The sequence below is a fragment of the Pantherophis guttatus genome, chromosome 15 (genome assembly GCF_059756535.1).
Source record: "Pantherophis guttatus breed Tessera chromosome 15, ASM5975653v1, whole genome shotgun sequence".
In the NCBI taxonomy this organism is placed as follows: domain Eukaryota; kingdom Metazoa; phylum Chordata; class Lepidosauria; order Squamata; family Colubridae; genus Pantherophis; species Pantherophis guttatus.
The window spans coordinates 15,340,196-15,359,943 of record NC_142077.1 but is presented as its reverse complement, the minus strand read 5'-3'; positions in this window follow the sequence as shown (position 1 = coordinate 15,359,943).

Below are 19,748 nucleotides of genomic sequence, written 5' to 3'. Positions count from 1 at the left end.
ACTATATGGAGGATTGGTATAGGTAGGTGGGTTGACAATCGAATAAGGGATGGATAAAAGACAATGTAAATAGTAAGACACATATGTAAATTACGATATATTACGAAAGATTAACTAATCTAACCTGTACAGAAAAAACACTGCTGGTCCGATTGTATTGTATTGTATCATAATAAATTTCTAATAAAACAAAACAAAAACAAAAAAAACCCAGATAATTTTGAAGTTTTGAAATTTAACTTTATTGTTGGATTGCCTGTTAAATACATTTTTTATATACAGCAGATAGATGACAGGTCAAGTAGTTGCAAATAGATGTGTAGTTTATAATTGTGGGCCTATTTTGCAAGGGGGAGAAACTATTATTGCTGTATTGTATTCAACTGGGGGGACAATATGCAAGTTTTTGTCTGTTTTTAATGCACAATTAAAAAAAATATTTTGTCTAATTATTTTTGTCTTTGTAATAAGTTTTATTTTCCAAAACTTTTATTTTACCTTTTTGAATAAAATAAAATTTAATAAGGGGAATATCAAGTTTCCAGAAACAATATTTATCATTAGCACACAGAGAAGGGTACATGAGTACAAAGCAATAGAAAAAAAAATCTGAGTTTTAGCAACTAGGACTTGACTAACAATAGAGTCTCATATAAGAACACGAATGATGGACTGGAAGAAAGATGAGGGATACCAAATTTGATAGCCATGTTTGTGGAAAAGATCTCAAAATCATAGTTAACTAGAAACAGAATCTGAGTCAGGCAGGGAGATGTTTATGGAAAGAAGGCAAATGTAGCCATAAGAATCTCAGGAAGTGAATGTTCTGGTTTGGGGAGACCCCAACTCAAGGACCAGGTCCCCTTGCAGGCACCACGCTTGGAGGAGAATTTGCACAAAATCTACGTGTGAACTTCAGGGAAGGACAATGAAGCCAAGGAAGAGATCAAAGGAGCTGCTCTTAGCCTTGAGGAAAGAGAACAAGGAGAAGAGCTGAAGATCAGGAGGAGCCCCTTTTCCAACTGACACAATCTCTGGGTTGGAGAAGGGAGGATGCAGCCCTCTTCCAATCACTGACACACATTACACACAAGTGTAAGATCTGCTCACCATTATTCCAGAGTGTCAAACACGGAAAAATGAATTCAGTTACAAGAGAGGAGATTTTAGCTGAATGAGAGAAAAAAATATGATAAAAATTTGAGCTGTTTTACAGCTGAGCTAGTTAAGCAGAGAAGTTCAGTCTCCTCTTCATGGATTATCTGAGTGCAAAGACTGAGCAGCCATCAGTCAGAGAAGCTTTAACTGGGATTCCTGCAGAGAGGAGGGATTGGGCTAGAATCTAGCCGCTAGATGGTCTCAGGGTCTCCTCCAAATTTATACAGGTTGTCATGTCACAACATATATCTATTGTGCTGTTGTTGCTCTAGCCCCACCTAGTGGCCAGGGGCAGATAAGCCTAACTGTATGGTCTGAAGCCAGACTCCCTTTTCTCTCAGCCTTTGGAGAAGATGGAAGCAGCCGGTTTGATCGAGACACATGGTCATCCCGAGGCCTCCATCCTTCACACGGAGTATCGCTGGAGAGGTTCCAGCTGCTTCTTTGTTGGCTGTTAGTTAATGCTGCCTATCTCCTATTTATATTTGATTTCCACTCTTTGCATTTCCTCAGTTTCTCCATGCCCTCTTCTCCCAAGGAAACACCCAGATCCACCCCAGGCTCCCTTTCACTGGAGGAGAATAGGGGGGTTTAGCTGCCTGTTGAGCTGCACACAGACCCACCTGCAGTGGGACGGAACAAAGGGGAAATTCCACTATGCTCATCACAAACCCACTAATACAGGAATTCATTTAAAAAAGAATACAGCATTTTCAAATGAGCAGAGTTTAATATAAAAATGCCATGGTATCTACTCTTTGGAACCATTATTCTCTGAGTAATTGAATTGGACCGATCTGTTGAGTTAGTTCCCCTCCTTCTCCTCTGGATTCCTCCTCCAAAGGATCTAAGATTAATGGATCCATATTGGGACCCCATACCTGCCACGGCTGCAGCCTTTCAGTCCCCAAGTTCTTTTCCCCCTCCTTCCTTCTCCTCCTATTAGATCTGGAGGAATAAGCAGCATTCAAGGCCTGGGCCAGAGTCTTCATGACACTGTAATGTTGATAGTCATTTCGGGTCCTTCCTCTGTTCCTTTTCTCCTGGGTCTCCAGTGGGGCTTTCTGGGTGCATCTTCTGCGGCCTTTGACAGAAAAGACGTTCTTTGAAAGAAAACAGCGGAAATAAGGATCTTGAAACTTTTCTTCTACAGAGAAATGGGGTTCAAAGGCATCGTCTGGCCTGTCTTTGAATACAAAACCAAAGTTCAAGATACTATGGAAGTATTTGAGAAGTCTGCGCTTTCTTAGTGTATACAGTATAAAATTTGTGAGGATCCAGACTTTCCCTTCAATGGGTCCTGGCAGACGCATAAACGTTAAATGGAAAGGAAGGATTCTCACCCAAATGGAATCAAGTTCCATGAAATGAACAAAGACGTTGACTTGTCTCCACTTAGAGAGGGAATCCCTGAGGGATGCTGTTTTGTATCTAGTTGTTGAGAACAGTTGTGATATAACCACAAAAATTCCACTCCTGACAAGCATAGGAGTAAAAATCCTCATGAAATTCTCTCCCTTCTCTGTGTCTGAAGCAAAGAGGCCAATCAGGGTCCATCTGAAATGGAGGAGCAGTAGGACAATTGCTGGGTAGTTGAATCCTTCTTTGGGATTCATCCGGTGGAAAAAGGGGAATTTCCTTTTATCACTCAGAGCCTCTGAAACAATTGTATGACTGATCTGAAAAAGCAATGAAGAATGCTGTGTTATATTTGGGGTCAGATCAAGTCCAAAATATTAGATTTTAATAAATCCAACCTGGTTCTCATGAATGTATTAGAATAGTTTGTTAATCAGACATTGTTTAAAATATTAAAGACAAAATATTAGCAAGATTGTATCATAATAATGGAAAATAATAAGCAAATTAAAAAACAGTAAAAATGTAAATCATATTACTGTATCACCCCTACAATTGATCACAATTAGATTAACACGTGCAAATGCCAACTGGAGTTTTCTATTCCAATAAAGGGCCTATTATAATTTTCGAGGATTGCTGCATCTTTTTTTGTTTCTATATCCCAGATTCTTTCTGAAGGATTTTTTTTTTTAAAACAATTTTTTTTTATTTTTCCAACAAAAAACTCTTAAACACAAAATACATCTTTTGAGAGCAAAGGTTTGGTCCGGTCATAAGTAGGTACAATTGCTCACACTTCTTTAACAAATGTGATTCCAAGTTTCATCCGTTTACATCTTTAAAATAAAAGTCAAACCACAAATTTTTTATTACAAATTCTAACATCTTAATCTAAACATTTAGCATTCTATTGTATCACTATAAATCTTAATTCCCAAATAGATACAGCTCATTTTTATATACCATTTTTAGTTTCCAAATAAACACAATTCTAATTTTTATATCATTTTACAAATCAAAATTCCATATATATTCCTTAATCTCAAGATCCATTTCATTAAATCTCTATCTTAACTTCTATTGGTATACATCTAATTTTCTTAGGCTTATCACCAATTACACCTCATTTTACATAAAATCATTTCAAAATCAGTTCACATCAGTTAATTATCATTCAGTCTCTTCTTTTTCACCCCAATTAATTTCCAACATTTTTATATTTAGGCTATTTTCCATCCTATTCTCCTCCACGTCTCCATCCATTTATTTTGTCTGGTTCCCAGTATATTTTTATTTTGGCTGGTTTCCAGCATATTCTCCTCCACTCTTGAGTCTATTGTTTGGCTGATTCACAGCATTTTTATTTTAGCTGTTTTCCAGCATAATTTCCTCCATTCCTCCCGCTGATTACCAGCATATTCTCCTCCACTCCTGAGTCTATTGTTTGGCTGATTCACAGCATTTTTATTTTAGCTGTTTTCCAGCATAATCTCCTCCATTCCTCCCGCTGATTACCAGCATATTCTGGCTGATTCACAGCATATTGCGTGGGCTATTTTTCAGCATATTCTCCTCCACGTCTCCCACCAGTTTAGAATAGAATGGTCTTACATCAAATATATTCTCCACATATTCTCTCCTGAGCTATAAATTTTTCTTGAATTTATCCCATATACATACATAATCTTACTTTTCTATAAAAACATCATTTTAATCCATCTTAGAATCAGTTTTCTATATTTATTAATCCATACGCATCTGTTGATATTCCAAATTCATTTAAGCATTTAAATGTTATATTTTCATTTAATCAAACTATTTTATATTCTTATTTCACAACCAAATTTATATATGTATGTATGTATGTATGTATATATATATATATATACACATACATACATACATATATTTTTTTAACCATAAATATTCCATTTCAAATTCAATATTGCCAAATTTAAAAGAAAAAAAAATAAGAAAAACACCTCTTATCAATATTCAAACTTCATTTAAACATTTAAACATTACATTTCCCTTTTTGATCAAACTCTTTTACGTTCTTATCTCACAACCAAATGTATTCTATTTCTTCCTTTCCCCATCTGTCCATAAATCTTCCCTTTCAAATTCCGTGTTGTCAAATTTAAAGCTCTTTAAAAAAAATTTAAAAAACTTTTTTTTTAGTTCTTTTGTAGCATCTATTCCATATAAAGTCCATTTTCTTCCCTTCTTTTGTTGCTGCGCCATTTTCTTTTGTTCCTGCGCCTGTTAGTTTCAATTTTAATAGTTCCGTTTTATTTCTTCTTTCTTTCCACCAATAAAACCACCACTAGACAGATTGGGAATTCCCAAAGGCAAACACTCTTGGTTATTTTCAAAGTAATCCAATTTAAGTAGTAGAACACATTGTTTCTCTTTCAGCCAAAAGCAATCTGCAATTCACACTTTCACTTAGTCACGGCAATCCTCCCTTTTGTCAATTATATGGTCATCCGCTTGTCTCTTTTCTTTTAGCTATTAAAGTTATCAGGTTCCTATTCATCGCTTTTTTCTTTCTCCAGAAGTAATCTATTCCAATTTTAAAAAGTTTCTAAATTTTCTGACTTTTTTCAATAGACGATTATTTTAAAAGCGGTCAGTAGTAAACTAAGCTCTTTGCCCTGGAGGAAATTTTTTAACTTCTTTCTCCAGTTATACAAGAAACAGGCAGACCTCAAAGCCTAATAAGATTTGTCAGTTGCATAATCCAAGTTTGGTCTTTCATTGAAGTTTTGTCTGTTCCAACAGCCACAATTTTCAGAGTCTGTCAGATTCCATAGATTAAATTTTATGCCAATGCCCACATTTTCTTAATTTAGACAAAGCAGAAATTGTGTAAATTCCCAAATCATCTCTGAGGGCAGCAGCTAGAGTCCTTTTACCCACCCCAAGATACTCCTCAGAGGCTGAGATTGGGTTGGTTCTGCTGGTGGTTTTTCTCTGAAGCCCCAAACATCAGATTGATGTAAGAACATGGGGGAAAACTGGGCCTCAGATACTTTAATAATTGGGGCTGAGGAAGCTGGAGAGCTATGAGGTTTTCATTTAAGCACCACTTTCACTCCTGCCCTTTCTCTAACTGAGCTCCTTGGATGATGAGGGAGCCAAGATTCAGGCTCAGAGAAAACAACCCCAGGTAAGGAAAGGTGTTACTTGCTCCATTGGCTGACCATCTATGGCTATGATATCATTTCACAAAGACCATAACTTTTGAACTTGCTTTATAAATTGTCAGATAATTATTTATTTTTTATTTTATTTTATTTTATTTTGAATTTGTATACCGCCCTTCTCCCTGAGGACTCAGGGCGGTGAACAGCCAAGTAAAAACATCAAATATAAATATTAAAATACAGTTAAAATATACATATATAAATTTGGCCCCATTAATTAAAAACAATAAACAAAACACTTAAAAACACTTAAAAAAATTAGGCCAGCCCGGCTTGCTGGAAAAGGAAGGTTTTAAGGGCACGGCGGAAGGCACCGAGGTCTTAGATTCTCCTTATCTCTGGAGGCAATTGATTCCAGAGGGTAGGTGCCCCCACAGAGAAGGCCCTCCCCCTGGGGGTCACCAGCCTGCACTGTTTGGCTGATGGCACCCCGAGGAGGCCCTCTCTGTGGGAGCGCACGGGTCGATGGGAGATCGTCGGTGGCAGCAAGCGGTCTCGAAGATAGCTAGGCCCTATGCCATGGAGCGCTTTAAAGGTGATAACCAACACCTTGAAGCGCACCCGGAAGACCACTGGGAGCCAGTGCAGCTCGCGCAGGAGCGGTGTTACATGGCAGCGCCAGGCTGCTCCCGTCACTACCCGCGCTGCTGCATTCTGGACCAGTTGGAGCCTCCGGGTGCTCCTCAAGGGGAGCCCCATGTAGAGAGCGTTGCAGTAGTCAAGGCAAGAGGTGACGAGGGCATGAGTGTCTGTGCACAGGGAATCCCGATCAAGAAAGGGCCGCAACTGGCGGATCAGGCGAACCTGACAAAAGGTCCCCCTGGTTACAGCCGTCAGATGTTCCTCCAAGGACAGCTGCCTATCCAGGAGGACTCCCAGATTGCGAGCCCTCTCTGTGGGGGCCAACGACTCGCCCCCAATAGTCAGTGATGGAGTCAACTGACTATATCGGGATGCCGGGAGCCACAGCCACTCAGTCTTGGAAGGGTTGAGCCTGAGCCTGTTCCTCCCCATCCAGATCCGCACAGCCTCCAGGCACTGGGACATCACTTCAAGGGCATCGTTGGGGTGGCCTGGGGTGGAGATGTACAGCTGGGTGTCATCAGCGTACTGGTGGTATCTCACCCCAAAGCCACGGATGATCTCGCCCAGGGGCTTCACATAAATGTTGAACAGGAGGGGCGAGAGGACCGACCCCTGAGGCACTCCACATATAAGAGGCCTTGAGGTCAACCTCTGCCCCCCTGCCAACACGAACTGCGACCGGTCGGAGAGAAAGGAGGAGAACCACCGTAATACGGTGCCCTCCATCCCCAACTCTTCCAACCGGTACAGCATGATACCATGGTCAATGGTATCAAAAGCCGCTAAGAGGTCTAACAGGACCAGAACAGAGGAACAACCCCTGTCCCGAGCCCTCCAGAGATCATCAACCAACGCGACCAATGCCGTTTCCGTGCTGTGTCCAGGCCTGAAACCCGACTGGAACGGATCTAGATAGGATGTTTCCTCCAAGAATTGTGGAAACTGTCGCGCGACCACACTCTCAACAACCTTCGCCAGGAAGCGAAGGTTGGAGACAGGACGATAGTTGGCCAATATTGCCGGATCCAGGGACGGCTTCTTGAGGAGAGGCCTCACCACCGCTTCTTTCAAGGCGGCGGGGAAGTGACCCTCACTCAACGAAGCGTTGATAACACCCTGGAGCCAGCCTCGTGTAACCTCCCGGGAGGCCAGTACCAACCAGGAGGGACACGGGTCCAGTAAACATGTGGCCGCACTAAGTCTCCCCAAAATCCTGTCCACATCATCCAGAGTCACAGCATCAAACTCCTCCCAGGTAACATTCTCAAGACTATTCCTCGTCACCCTGCCCTGATCTACCCAGTCAGAGTCCAAATCCCCCCGGATCTGAGCGATTTTGTCATACAGGTATTGTCCGAAATCCTCTGCCCTGCCTTCCAAGGGATCCTCCCGTGCTCCCGGATGGAGCAGGGAGCGGGTTACCCTGAACAGGGCGGCCGGACGATTCCCTGATGACGCAATAGAGGCGGAAAAGTAATTAAACTTTGCCGCCTTTATCGCCACTAGGTAGGTCTTAATATGTGACCTTACCAGTGTTCGGTCAGATTCAGCGAGACTGGCCCTCCAACCGCTCTCTAGGCGTCTTTTCCGGCGTTTCATCTCCCTCAGCTCCTCGGTGAACCAAGGAGCCACGAGGGATCGACACCGGGTCAGAGGCCGCAAAGGCACGACTCGATCCAAGGCCCCACCAGCCGCCCGATCCCAGGCAGCTACCAGGTCCTCGGCCGAGTCGTGTGCCAGATCTTCAGGAATTGGCCCAAGCTCCGTCTGGAACCTATCAGGATCCATCAGGCGCCTGGGGCGGATCCATCTAATTGGGTCCGCCTCCCTGCGGCGGGGTGTAGCGGTTCGAAGGTCCAGACGAAGGAGTGAGTGATCTGACCATGACAAGGGTTTCATGTCTATATCCCCTATAATAAGACCACTCAACCACTGGCCAGAGACAAAAATCAGGTCCAGCGTGTGTCCCCCCCTTGAGTGGGGCCATGAACTAACTGGGTCAGGTCCATGGCCGTCATGGAAGCCATGAACTCCCGAGCCATCTCCGACGTTTCACCAACAGACGGCAGATTGAAATCACCCATGACCATAAGCCTGGGTGTATCAACTGCCACCGTGGCTATCACATCGAGTAGCTCGGGCAGGGCCGTTGCCACGCGGCAGGGAGCCAGGTACGTAAGCAGCAAGCCCATCTGAACCCCATGACCCCATCTCACAAAGAGGGACTCACATCCGGCAATCTGTGGCACAGTGGTCTCCCTCGGACCCAGACCTTCGTTAATAATAACCGCCACCCCCCCACCCCTCCCCTGGGCCCTCGGCTGATGGAATGCTCTGAAGCCTGGTGGACACATCTCAACCAGAGGGACCCCGCCCTCCGGGCCCAACCAGGTCTCCATAATACCCGCCAGGTCTGCTCCCCCCTCTTGAATAAGATTGTAAATGAGGGGGGCCTTATTTACCACGGACCTGGCGTTGCACAGCATCAGCCGGAGGCCCAGGTCCTGAGTATCTGAGCCACCTAGTATCCGAGGGGAGCCTTGAGGACCGGGGCGTGCAATCGCTCTCAAGTAGCGAGTGCGCACCCCCGGCACAAGATAAGGTCCTCTGCTCCCGCCATATCTGCCCCTCCCATCCACCGTGCTGATGACATCCCCAATCCCTTGTCCTGCGCCCTCCAGACCGTTACCCTGTGCCAGGCTGGGCCCTGACCTAGGTGGATTACCCCCCCCATCCCCTTTGGTCACCCTCCCAGTTCCCCTTAAAAGATTATTAAAAACCCTAATTAAAAAACCCCTCAATCCCCGCTTTAAAACATGCCACCTCTCGGGGCTCCAAAGCCCGTCCTTAAGGTAGGCCTTCGATAGAGTGGAAGGCCATCGCCGCGAGAGGGGGGCATCTCGCAGCGCAAGCAAATCTGCCGAGGTATAAGCCATACAAGTATGATGAGATGGAAAAGGGGAACCTTGGATGTCAGCGAAATTTAAAGATAGTCATTGAGGTGAGAGATGGCAAAAGAGGCTGGCCAGGATGAAGCCGGGGCCCCTTCACTCTCTCACAGTGATGGGGCGACCAGATCAGATGGTTGCAGTGCAGGCGGATGGCCACAGCCGTTCTCTCACCGCGGCTGGATGTAAAAGGCCAACAATAGTCACTCTCTCCCTGCAGATGGAGCAGCAGTCCTTGACCTAGACTCTCAGCTTCTCCCTCCAGCCTGCAATCTCTCCTCCCCTGAGCCAAGGCCTAAAGGTGGAAATCGGGCGGCAGGAATAAACTAGCCAGCAGCAGAAGGAGATAGAGAACAAACATAAAAATCCAGGAGGGTGATAATAAAGTCCCAGAGTCAGTAGTGATGGAAAAATGGGCCGACCTAATAGAGAGTCCAGGTAGCAACGGGGAGGAGGCCATTTTCATGGGGGGGGGGGCAAATCCAAGGGGGAAACCAGATGGTAATTGGAAATCCCCCTCTATCACTCCCCAACTCCCTTCGATGTTCCGGGCCAAATCACCCCCAATAGTCCTGCCCGTTTTCTCCGAGCAAATTCTGCCACGATCTTCCCAGGTCTCGGTCCATGTAGGGGGTTTTCAGGCGCAGCTGACCGCTGGGCCATACACCCCAAACCTCAAATCTGGGCTAAATAACTGTTTGAAGCGGCCAACAGGCCTCCGAGCCTCCGGGTGCCGGGTCCATCGCCTTCCCGCACCCCCCCTCCCCCGGCAGCCCAGCTTTTTTTTTTTCCGGCCACCGTCAAATCGAAGGGAGGCTTGGGTCGCTATAGATGATTCCCTCAGCTCCCTCAGTTCTCCATCCGGCTCAGTTAGACTCCCCAGACCACCTTAACTCCTTCACCTCCTACAGTCAGTCCGTAGGATGAAATGCCCGATCTCCGGGGCTCCGCAGCTGTGGAGTCATCGTGGAGGCCGCCATCGCCGCCGCCGCCCTCCTTACAGCGCTCCGATTACGTCTCCTCGCTGTAGCTCTGCCATCCCAGGGCCAATCCCGATAAGGGATGGCACATCCGAACCGTCAGACCATCGGCATGCTGAACGTGGGGCTCAAGATCACTAAAACAGCCTCCGACGTTTCCAAAGTTCTCCTTTTCCCCATCAACCTCAACAGCGACCCCCTCGGAGGTCCGCCATCTTATGCATGCGCAGGGAATGAGAATATCACATTATCTGTATAAATCAGTATATTCCAATAGGAATTTAGCAGGCTAAACATGTGTACCTATAACAGAACTTATAACATAATAAAAGGGTTAGAAGGGACCTTGGAGGTCCTCTAGTCTGACCCCCTGTTCAAGCAGTAAACCAGGCATAATAGCAGTAACTGTGAGAGGGATCCTGGAGTCTTAGCGGAAAACCAATTAAATAAGAGTCAAGAGTGTGCAGCGGCAGACAAAAAAGCCAATGCAATTTTAAATTGCATTAACAGAGGGATACAATCAAGATCAAGAGAGGTACTAATACCACCCTATAAAGTCTTAGTAAGACCAAAACTAGAATATTGCATTCAGTTTTGGTTACCACACTATAAAAAAGATGTTGAGAGTCTAGAAAAAGTGCAGAGAAGATCAACCAAGAGGATTAGGGGACTGGAGTCTAAAACATACAATGAACGGTTGCAGGAACTGGGTGGCCTCTGACCCAGTGCCGGTCTCACCTGGCTCTTTGGTTCACCGATGAACTGAGGGAGATGAAGCATCGGAAAAGACGCCTGGAGAACAGTTGGAGGGCCAGCCTTTCTGAATCCGACCGAACACTGGTAAGATCTCATATTAAGACTTACCTAGTGGTGATAAAAGTGGCAAAATGTAACTATTTTGCCACTCTTATTGCATCATCAGATAATCGCCTGGCCGCCCTGTTTAGAGTGACCCGCTCCCTGCTCCACCAGGGAGCGTGGGAGGACCCCTTGGAGGGCAGGGCCGAGGACTTTGTGCAGTATCTGTATGACAAAATTGCTCAGATTCGGGAAGACTTGGACTCTGACTGGGTAGATTCAGGAGGGATGATGGAGGCAGGTCTTGAGAATGTTATCTGGGAAGAGTTTGATCCTGTGACTCCCGAAGACGTGGACAGGATTCTGGGTAGACTGAATGCAGCCACATGTTTATTGGACCCGTGTCCCTCCTGGTTGGTGCTGGCCTCTCGGGAGATGACACGAGGCTGGCTCCAGGGGATTATAAATGCTTCATTGAGTGAGGGTGACTTTCCCACCGCCTTGAAAGAGGCGGTGGTGAGGCCTCTCCTCAAGAAGCCTTCCCTGGACCCGGCAGTGTTAGCAAATTATCGTCCAGTCTCCAACCTTCGCTTTGTGGCAAAGGTTGTTGAGAGTGTAGTGGCGCGACAGCTTCCCTAGTACCTGGATGAAATGGTTTATCTGGATCTGTTCCAGTCGGGCTTCAGGCCTGGGTACAGCACGGAAACGGCATTGGTCGCGTTGGTTGATGATCTCTGGAGGGCTCAGGACAGGGGTTGTTCCTCTGTCCTGGTCCTATTAGACCTCTCAGTGGCTTTTGAGACCATCGACCATGGTATCATGCGGCACCGGTTGGAAGAGTTGGGGGTGGGGGGCACCGTGTTGCGGTGGTTCTCCTCCTTTCTCTCCGACCGGTCGCAGTCTGTGTTGGCAGGGGGGCAGAGGTCGACCCCGAGGTGCCTTATATGTGAGGTGCCACAAGGGTCGGTCCTCTCGCCCCTTCTGTTCAACATTTATGTGAAGTCACTGGGTGAGATCATCCATGGTTTTGGGGTGAAGTACCATCAGTACGCTGATAATACTCAGCTGTACATCTCCACCCCGGACCACCCCAATGATGCCCTTGATGTCATGTCCCGGTGCCTGGAGGCCGTGCGGATTTGGATGGGAAGGAACAAGCTCAGATTCAACCCTTCCAAGACCGAGCGGCTGTGGTTTCCGGCGTCCCAGTATAGTCAGCTGGCTCCATCGCTGACTATTGGGGGTGAGATCTTGTCCCCCTCAGAGAGGGTTCGCAACTTGGGTGTTCTCCTGGATGCACGGCTGTCCTTGGAAGATCATATGACGTCTGTAGCCAGGGGAGCTTTTTATCAGGTTCGCCTGATACACCAGTTGCGTCCCTTTCTGGACCGGGATGCCCTGCGCATGGTCACTCATGCCTTCATCACGTCCCGTCTGGACTACTGTAACGCTCTCCACATGGGGCTCCTCTTGAAGAGCGCTCGGAGGCTCCAACTGGTCCAGAATGCAGCCGCGTGGGTGGTTATGGGGGCAACTCGGAGCAACTCGGTTATGGGGGCAACCCTCCTGCGCGAGCTGCACTGGCTCCCAGTGGTCTTCCGAGTGCAATTCAAGGTGTTGGTCACCACCTTTAAAGCGCTCCATGGCTTAGGACTGGGGTATATACGAGACCGCCTGCTGCCAGCAACAGCCTCCCACCGGCCAATACGCTCCCACAGAGAGGGGCTCCTCAGGGTGCCGTCAGCCACCCTGTTCCAACAAGCCAGCCTGGCCTAATACGATTTTTAGAATGGGTGTATGTGTATTTTAATCTATGGGCCAAATTTTTATATATTTAATTTTAAATTGTTTTAAATTTTGTATATTTATATGTGTTTTAATATGGCTGTACACCACCCTGAGTCCTTCGGGAGAAGGGCGGTATAGAAATCAAATAAATAAATAAATAAATAAATAAATAAATAAATAAATAAATAAATAAATAAATAAATAAATAAATAAATAAATGAATGAATGAATGAATGAACGAACGAACGAACGAACGAACGAACGAATGAATGAATGAATGAATGAATGAAAGAATGGTCTAGTGAAGAGAAGGACCAGGGGAGACATGATAGCAGTCTTCCAAAATTTGAGGGGCTGCCACAGAGAGGAAGGGGGTCAAGCTATTTTCCAAAGCACCCAAAGGCCAGGCAAGGAATAATGGATGGAAACTGAACAAGGAGAGATTCAATCTGGAAATAAAGAGATAAAGTTGCCTTCAGAAGTTGTGGGAGCTTCATCACTGGAAGCTTTCAAGAAGAGACTGGACCGTCATCTGTCAGAAATGGTGTAGGGACTGCTTGGACTAGATGACCTACAAGGTCCCTTCCAACTCTGTTAATCTGTATCTATCTACACTATTCCAGACAAGTGGCTGTCCAGTCTCTTCTTAAAAGCCTCCAGTGATGGACCACCCACAATTTCTGAAGGGTAGATGTTCCATTCCTCACCATTAGGAAATTTCTCCTTACTTCTAGGTTGTTTCTCTCCTTGATTAGTTTCCATCCATTGTTTCTTGTCTTGTCTTCTAGTACTTTGGAAAACAGGTGGACCTCCTCTTCTCTGTGGCAGCCCCCCAAATATTGGTACATTGCTATGATGTCACCCTTAATCCTTTTCACTAGACTAGACATACTGAATTCCTGCAACTGTTCCTCATATGTTTTAGTCTCCAGGCCCTTAATCATCTTTTCTGCATTCTTTCCAGAGTCTCTACATCATTTTATAATATGGAGACTAAAACTGGATGCACTATTCCAAGTGTGGTCTTGCCAAGGCATTATAAAGCCATACAAATAATTCATGTGATCTTGATTTTATCCCTCTGTTAATGCAATCTAGAATTGCAATGGCTTTTTTGGCTGCTGCCACAGATTGCTGGCTCATATTTAAGTGATTGTCCACTAGGACTCCAAGATCCTTTCATAGTTACTGCTATGGAGCCAGGTTTCACCTAATTTGGTTTTTCTAGCCTAAGTATAAAACCTTATTTTTCTCTACAATGAATTACAGTTTGTTAGATAGGTTCAAGTCTATCTAGATCCATCTGGATCTTTAGCCTATCTTCTGTGGTGTTGGCTATTCCTGCCACTTTAGTGTTATCTTCAAATTTGATAATTTCCCCATTTCTCCCCTCATCCAAATCATTCATGAAGATGTTGAAGAGAACTGGGCCTAAAATGGAACCTTGGGGTCCCCCACTGTTTATTTCCCTCCATGCAGACGTAGTTCCATTGAGGACCACAGGCTGACTCCATCTGGAGGTGATGCTGTCGATCCCACATATTTTCAGCTTCTCGAGAAATAGGTTGTGGTTTACTTTGTCAAAGCCTTTCTGAAATCCAAGTACTGTATGCTAAATGCACTGCAATTCATTGGTCCACTAATTTAGTCATTTTTGTCAAAGAATGAAATAACATTTATTTATGATCTGTTTTTTGACCCTGCATTAGTCCTAGTAAGTCATTCATATATAGACTGAAGAACAAGGGTTCAAATGCATCTTTCCCTTCCCCCTTGGTAAGCATTGATCTTCCTTCTCATGGCCCCATTGAGCCCAAACCTCCCTCTCAAACAAGGGCTTGGATCAGGGCCAACAGGCTGAGTTCCATTTTGAGGGCAATCCATTTTCTCCATCATAATTTTCTTTTTATTGAGTCAAATGCTGCACTAACATCTAGAAAGCAGCAGCAGCAGCATCTAGTTTTACCTCGCTGATATAGATTAGATATTTCAGGACAAATTTGTTGCCAATATTAGATTATTAATCTATCCATTATTTCTTATAAAATCTATATAGCATTTAACTCTACCTAAAACATTCTGGTTCTTCTACAAGGAATGCATTTTTCTCAAGTTTAACTAAAAGGATCATTGCATAAATTTTAGCCACAATATCTGCTTGTCTATTTGGCCTATAATTGCTAGAGTATTTTTTATTCCACTTTTTAGATGGATAAAATGTACTATTGCCAACTTCAATCCGATTGGATAGGGCAGGCAACATTTATGTGTGAAAATGAAGATGCCAATAGAGGCCCCAACAACCAGGGATATTTTTTGATCAGTCAAATAGTTGTTAGAGTATCTTCTCCAGAGAATGTATTGCGTGCATTTCAGGCCTTTTATGATTAATCTCAACATGAACATAATGGGGTAAAATATTGACGTTTTTCCTAATCTGGAGAAAAGCAGTTCTTTGATTCCATGGAGAAGACATGATTGCGTCTATTGCTCACCCACCACCACCCACCCCTCACTTTACCAGAAGGAAAAACACACACACAAACCTGCGGGACTTTGTAGGTGCCTCCTACTGTTGACATCTGGATGGAGGTGGCCCTACTAGCTCCATCAAGAAGAGCCAGGAGGTTCTCCTTCCTTCCACAGGCATAGTTGGGGACATTGGCTTCTCCAGTGGAGAGCATGTCCAGCAAGGCATCTGAAGTGTGGAAAGTGCTCACAAAGTTGTCATGGATGTTGTAGCCAAGTGTGAGATTGTGCAAGAGATGGGAATTCTTGTTGACCAGTTGAATGTTGAAAGCGAATAGTAAGCAAAAATAAAATTCAGAAGAAGTCCTATTGAAAAAAAAGTTATTATATTCAACAGCCACAACAAATACTTTTGTTATATATTCTATATATAATCCTCCACAAGCCTACTGAGCCTTAAACCAACATTGATCCAAAAGCAATGATCACTTACACAAATATGGAAATGGGCTGAGGTACAGCAACTACAACTGATTCCACCACCACTTTAAATAAAATTCATTATTCAAGTGATAAATTAAGGATTGAACTGAAGGAAGAAAATAATCTGCAGGCCTTTCATCTTTTTTTCAGACCCCTTTTTGAGTCTCTTTCACAAAATCAGACCAAAGAGAGAAACCATGGAAATCAAAATCATTCAGGAAATTGGACATATTCCCCAATATAGGAATAAGTGAAAAATAAAAAACAGAAAAGGAGAGTGTTAGAATGGAGGAAGTGCAACTCCATCACCCTGAATGACTTACGAATCATGGAAAACAAACTGAAGAGAAGGAGCCACATTGAAAAGCAACTTTGCATGCAATCTTTCCTTTCCACTGGTGACTATACTGATTAGATGGTCTCCTGGTCTGTAAAAGGTCTGTGGTGGTTTTCCATCCTGGTGCTCCAAACTTAGCGGGCATTTCATTCTCAGCTTCCCAGAGACTGGATGGGACAAAAGCAGCATCAGAGGCAGAAGCAGGAGGTCCATAATTCATGGCGTGAATCAATGAATCCCTTTCCTGTTTCTAAAGAAGAAGTAGAAGAATTCAAAGGACTCTCACAAGGTGGAACATCCCATTGCTTTTTCTCAACACAGAGAAACACTTAGCTTCACCTGGAAAGGAGAGAGACATACATTCAAGAGCACAGACTCTGCCTGTCCCTAAACTCCATATTTCTCTGCCCAAAGTCTCCCCTGGAGGATTCGGCCAAAGAGCAGAGCTGAAACTTTTACCATAATTCTCCCTCTCAGGAGAAATCCCTGGATAATTCAACTAGTTCATGCAGTTAGAGATTGTTGGGAAATTCTCTGGAGGGAAATGAAAGGGAAATAATCCCCATGTGATTCATAATAATAGGGGCAGAGATGGAATTAAATTGGTCATCTAGAATTGAGAGGTTTGTGAGCTCCATACTTGAAAGTGGTCCCGGAGGGAATACACGGCACCTGTGATTGAAGAAACAAATAAATCTGAGATTTGTTTGCATAGTGATTAAAGAGAAAATCCCAGGGGCCAGTTAATACCAGAGCATGTCACAGATCTGAAATCGCTACCAGCTGAGTTGGAACCAAAATATATTTTATTTTGAAAACTAATGCTCAAGGGCATTGCACAAAAGGGCTGATGCAATAGTGCGGCCAGTTTCTAACAACAAAACCAACTTTAGTGAAAAACTAGTTTTTAGAACTTTGCAGAGTTAAAAAAAAATCAGAGAGAGAGAGAGAGAGAGACGTTAGGAAAAAAACAAGTGAAAAAAGATGGAGAAATCAAGGCTGCCTCTCACCCCATGTGTGGAGGGGAGGGAGGGAAGGGGAGCTCAGGACCCTCGTGTTGCAGATGAAAAAGCTGATCTGCAAAATCCAACTTCCATCTTCAGAGACCTGGGAATGCGGAAGCCCATGTCCCATGTTCCCCTGCCACCCTTTCCCATGCACAGGCCAGGCAAAGGAGCTCTTGCAGGGATGCCAGACAGGACTCTGCCCGGCTGAGTGGGGAGCCCCTCTTGGGAGAAGGAAGCTGGGGAGCCTTATGGCCTTATGGGAGGAGAGGATCTTCTGCACTAACTAAGCTGAGGTTGGGAGGGAGGGAGGTGGCCTAGTTCAAGGCCATCCAGGCCTAAACTTTCTCTCCTCTGAGGGCTTCCATGGTGAGCAGAGACTCTCCTCGTGAAAGGCCTCGGCCTCTGAAATACAGCCAGGGCCCGCAGGCAGCTTGGAGGCCCCAGAGGGAAACCTCCAGGAGGGCGGAGGGGCTCCTGCTTGGGCCAGGGTACGGCTGGATGACCTCTGGGGGCCCCTTTGGCCATGGGATCCTCTGGGGGCCCCTTTGGCCATGGGATCCTCTGGGGCTCACCCGAAAGAACCGGGAGGAGCTGCCATCTCCCCTCCCCCCAACCCCCTCCCCCCTTTTGGGGAACCTTCCCGACTCCTGGCTGGAGAGGAGAGAAAATCTCCCCTCAGCTTTTTTCTCCCCTCAAAATGGAGGGAGGGAGAATCACCTCAGGAAAAAAGAGGCCACAAAATGGAGGACGCTGCGGGGTCTTTGGCCTCTTTAGCTGTCCTGCTCGCTGCCTGTGGGGGCCAGCTGGGAATGAAAGGCCGGACTGTAGGCTGCCCCCTACAGGCAGTGTGAGGGACAGCTAAAGCGTGGAAAGAGGACCCCGAGTGCTGGACAGGGGATTCTGGGAGTTGAAGTCCAGAGGCCTTTGTTGAGGTTGAGCCACCTGCCCTGGGAGGCCCTGCACTGGACACTCGGACAGATGACCTCCACTGAAGGGCCCCCAAGGGGGGAGGCCCAACCCCCCCATCCCCTTTTTCCTGATTTCACAGGGGCAGGAGGGGGATATGGGACACTGGGGGGCAACCAGGGAATGAAGGATTTTTCCCTCTTTTTTAACACATATATATATATATATATATATAAACTTTTTCTTTTCCTCCTCCATCAGCAGAGGATCTAAAGCCTCCACCTTCTTCCTTCTGGTTCCGTGGATGGGCAGAGGCCGAGGCAGAGCCGGGGGAGCCGAGGGGAGAGGAAGGGCCAGGCCTCCCTTCCCCCCTCAGAGCCTCCATCCTGGCTTCTCTCCTCAGGGGGGACCTGCTGGCTGATCAGCCCAGGAAGCTCTTTGGGGGCCCTGAAGCCTCTGGATCCGGGGGGGAGGAAGGTGGGAGCCTGGATGGAGACCATGGGAGAGAAGCCAGAGAGGCTCTTCCTCCTGCGAGGCTCCTCTTCAGCCCAGACTCTCCTCCGCCCAGTGTGGGGAAAGGTCCCCCCGGCCTCCCTGAGAGGAAAGCGGCCCCAGCCGCCCCTGCCCCCCTCCCCTGGGCCTCTCCTGGGCCCCCGTCTCTCTCTGGCTCCCTCCCCTCTGGGCCCCTCCAGGCTCCAGGGAGACCCGGCAGAGACCCTCCAAGAGGAGAGGAGCCCCTTCCCAGGCCTCCGCCTGGCCTTCCCCCCAGAGCCCCCCAGGACCTCCTAGCCAGGCCCTGAGAGGAGAACCTGGGATGGGGACCCTCCTCTCCCTTCAGATCAGCCCCCTCCCCAGTTCTCCCTTCTGGGCAAAGGGGGACGTCTCCGTCTTCCTCATCCAGAGAAGAGACACAATCTGTCAATGATGGATCCCAATGAACCAGGGACTCAGGTGCCCCAAGAGCAGCTTCAAAGCACTCGGAGGCTTTTTAGGGAAGGGGGCTTCACCCCACAGCCTCAGAGATTGGAAAGTCAGAGGGGTCCCCCTTTTTAAAATCAGCTCCAATTTATGAAGTTCTGACATGAAAGAAAAGCCCAAACAGGCCCCACTCTCCACCTTAGGCAGAATCCAAGGGGACTGATTGCTTCCTCAGCCTTAGAAGAAAGGCAGCACAAGAGTTAAGGGTCACCAATCTAGAGTGGCACCAAACTCCATACTTCTGGGTGACCTTCTCCAGCAGACTCTGGAGACAAGAGACCGGTTGAAGGACAGCAGAGGTCAATTCCCTTGTTATTGGACTATCTTCCTCCACCATCACTTTCCTGACACGTCCTTACAGGAAGAACCACAACCACTACAGGAATTGACCTCAGGAGTGTAGTTGTGGCTTTTCACAAACAACTTTTTCTCCATCCTCTCCTCTGCACCTGGAGCCCAGAAGAAGCTCAGGATCCCAAGAGGAGAAGTTGCTTCTCCCTGTAATTAATAATGATTATCTGGGCCTTGGAGATCTCCATACCTGTGATAGAGAGAGCAGATTGAAGCCATATGCTTCAATATCAGAAAAGGATAAATTTGTCAAGCTCTGTGGGAACAAGTTTTGGGACAGGCAGGATCTGTGCTCTTGATTGTACCTTTTTCTCCTTTCCAGGTGAAGCTGAGTGTTTCTCTGTTTATGTCAGGAAAGTCGCTGGCATTTCCATCTTCTGAGAATGCTT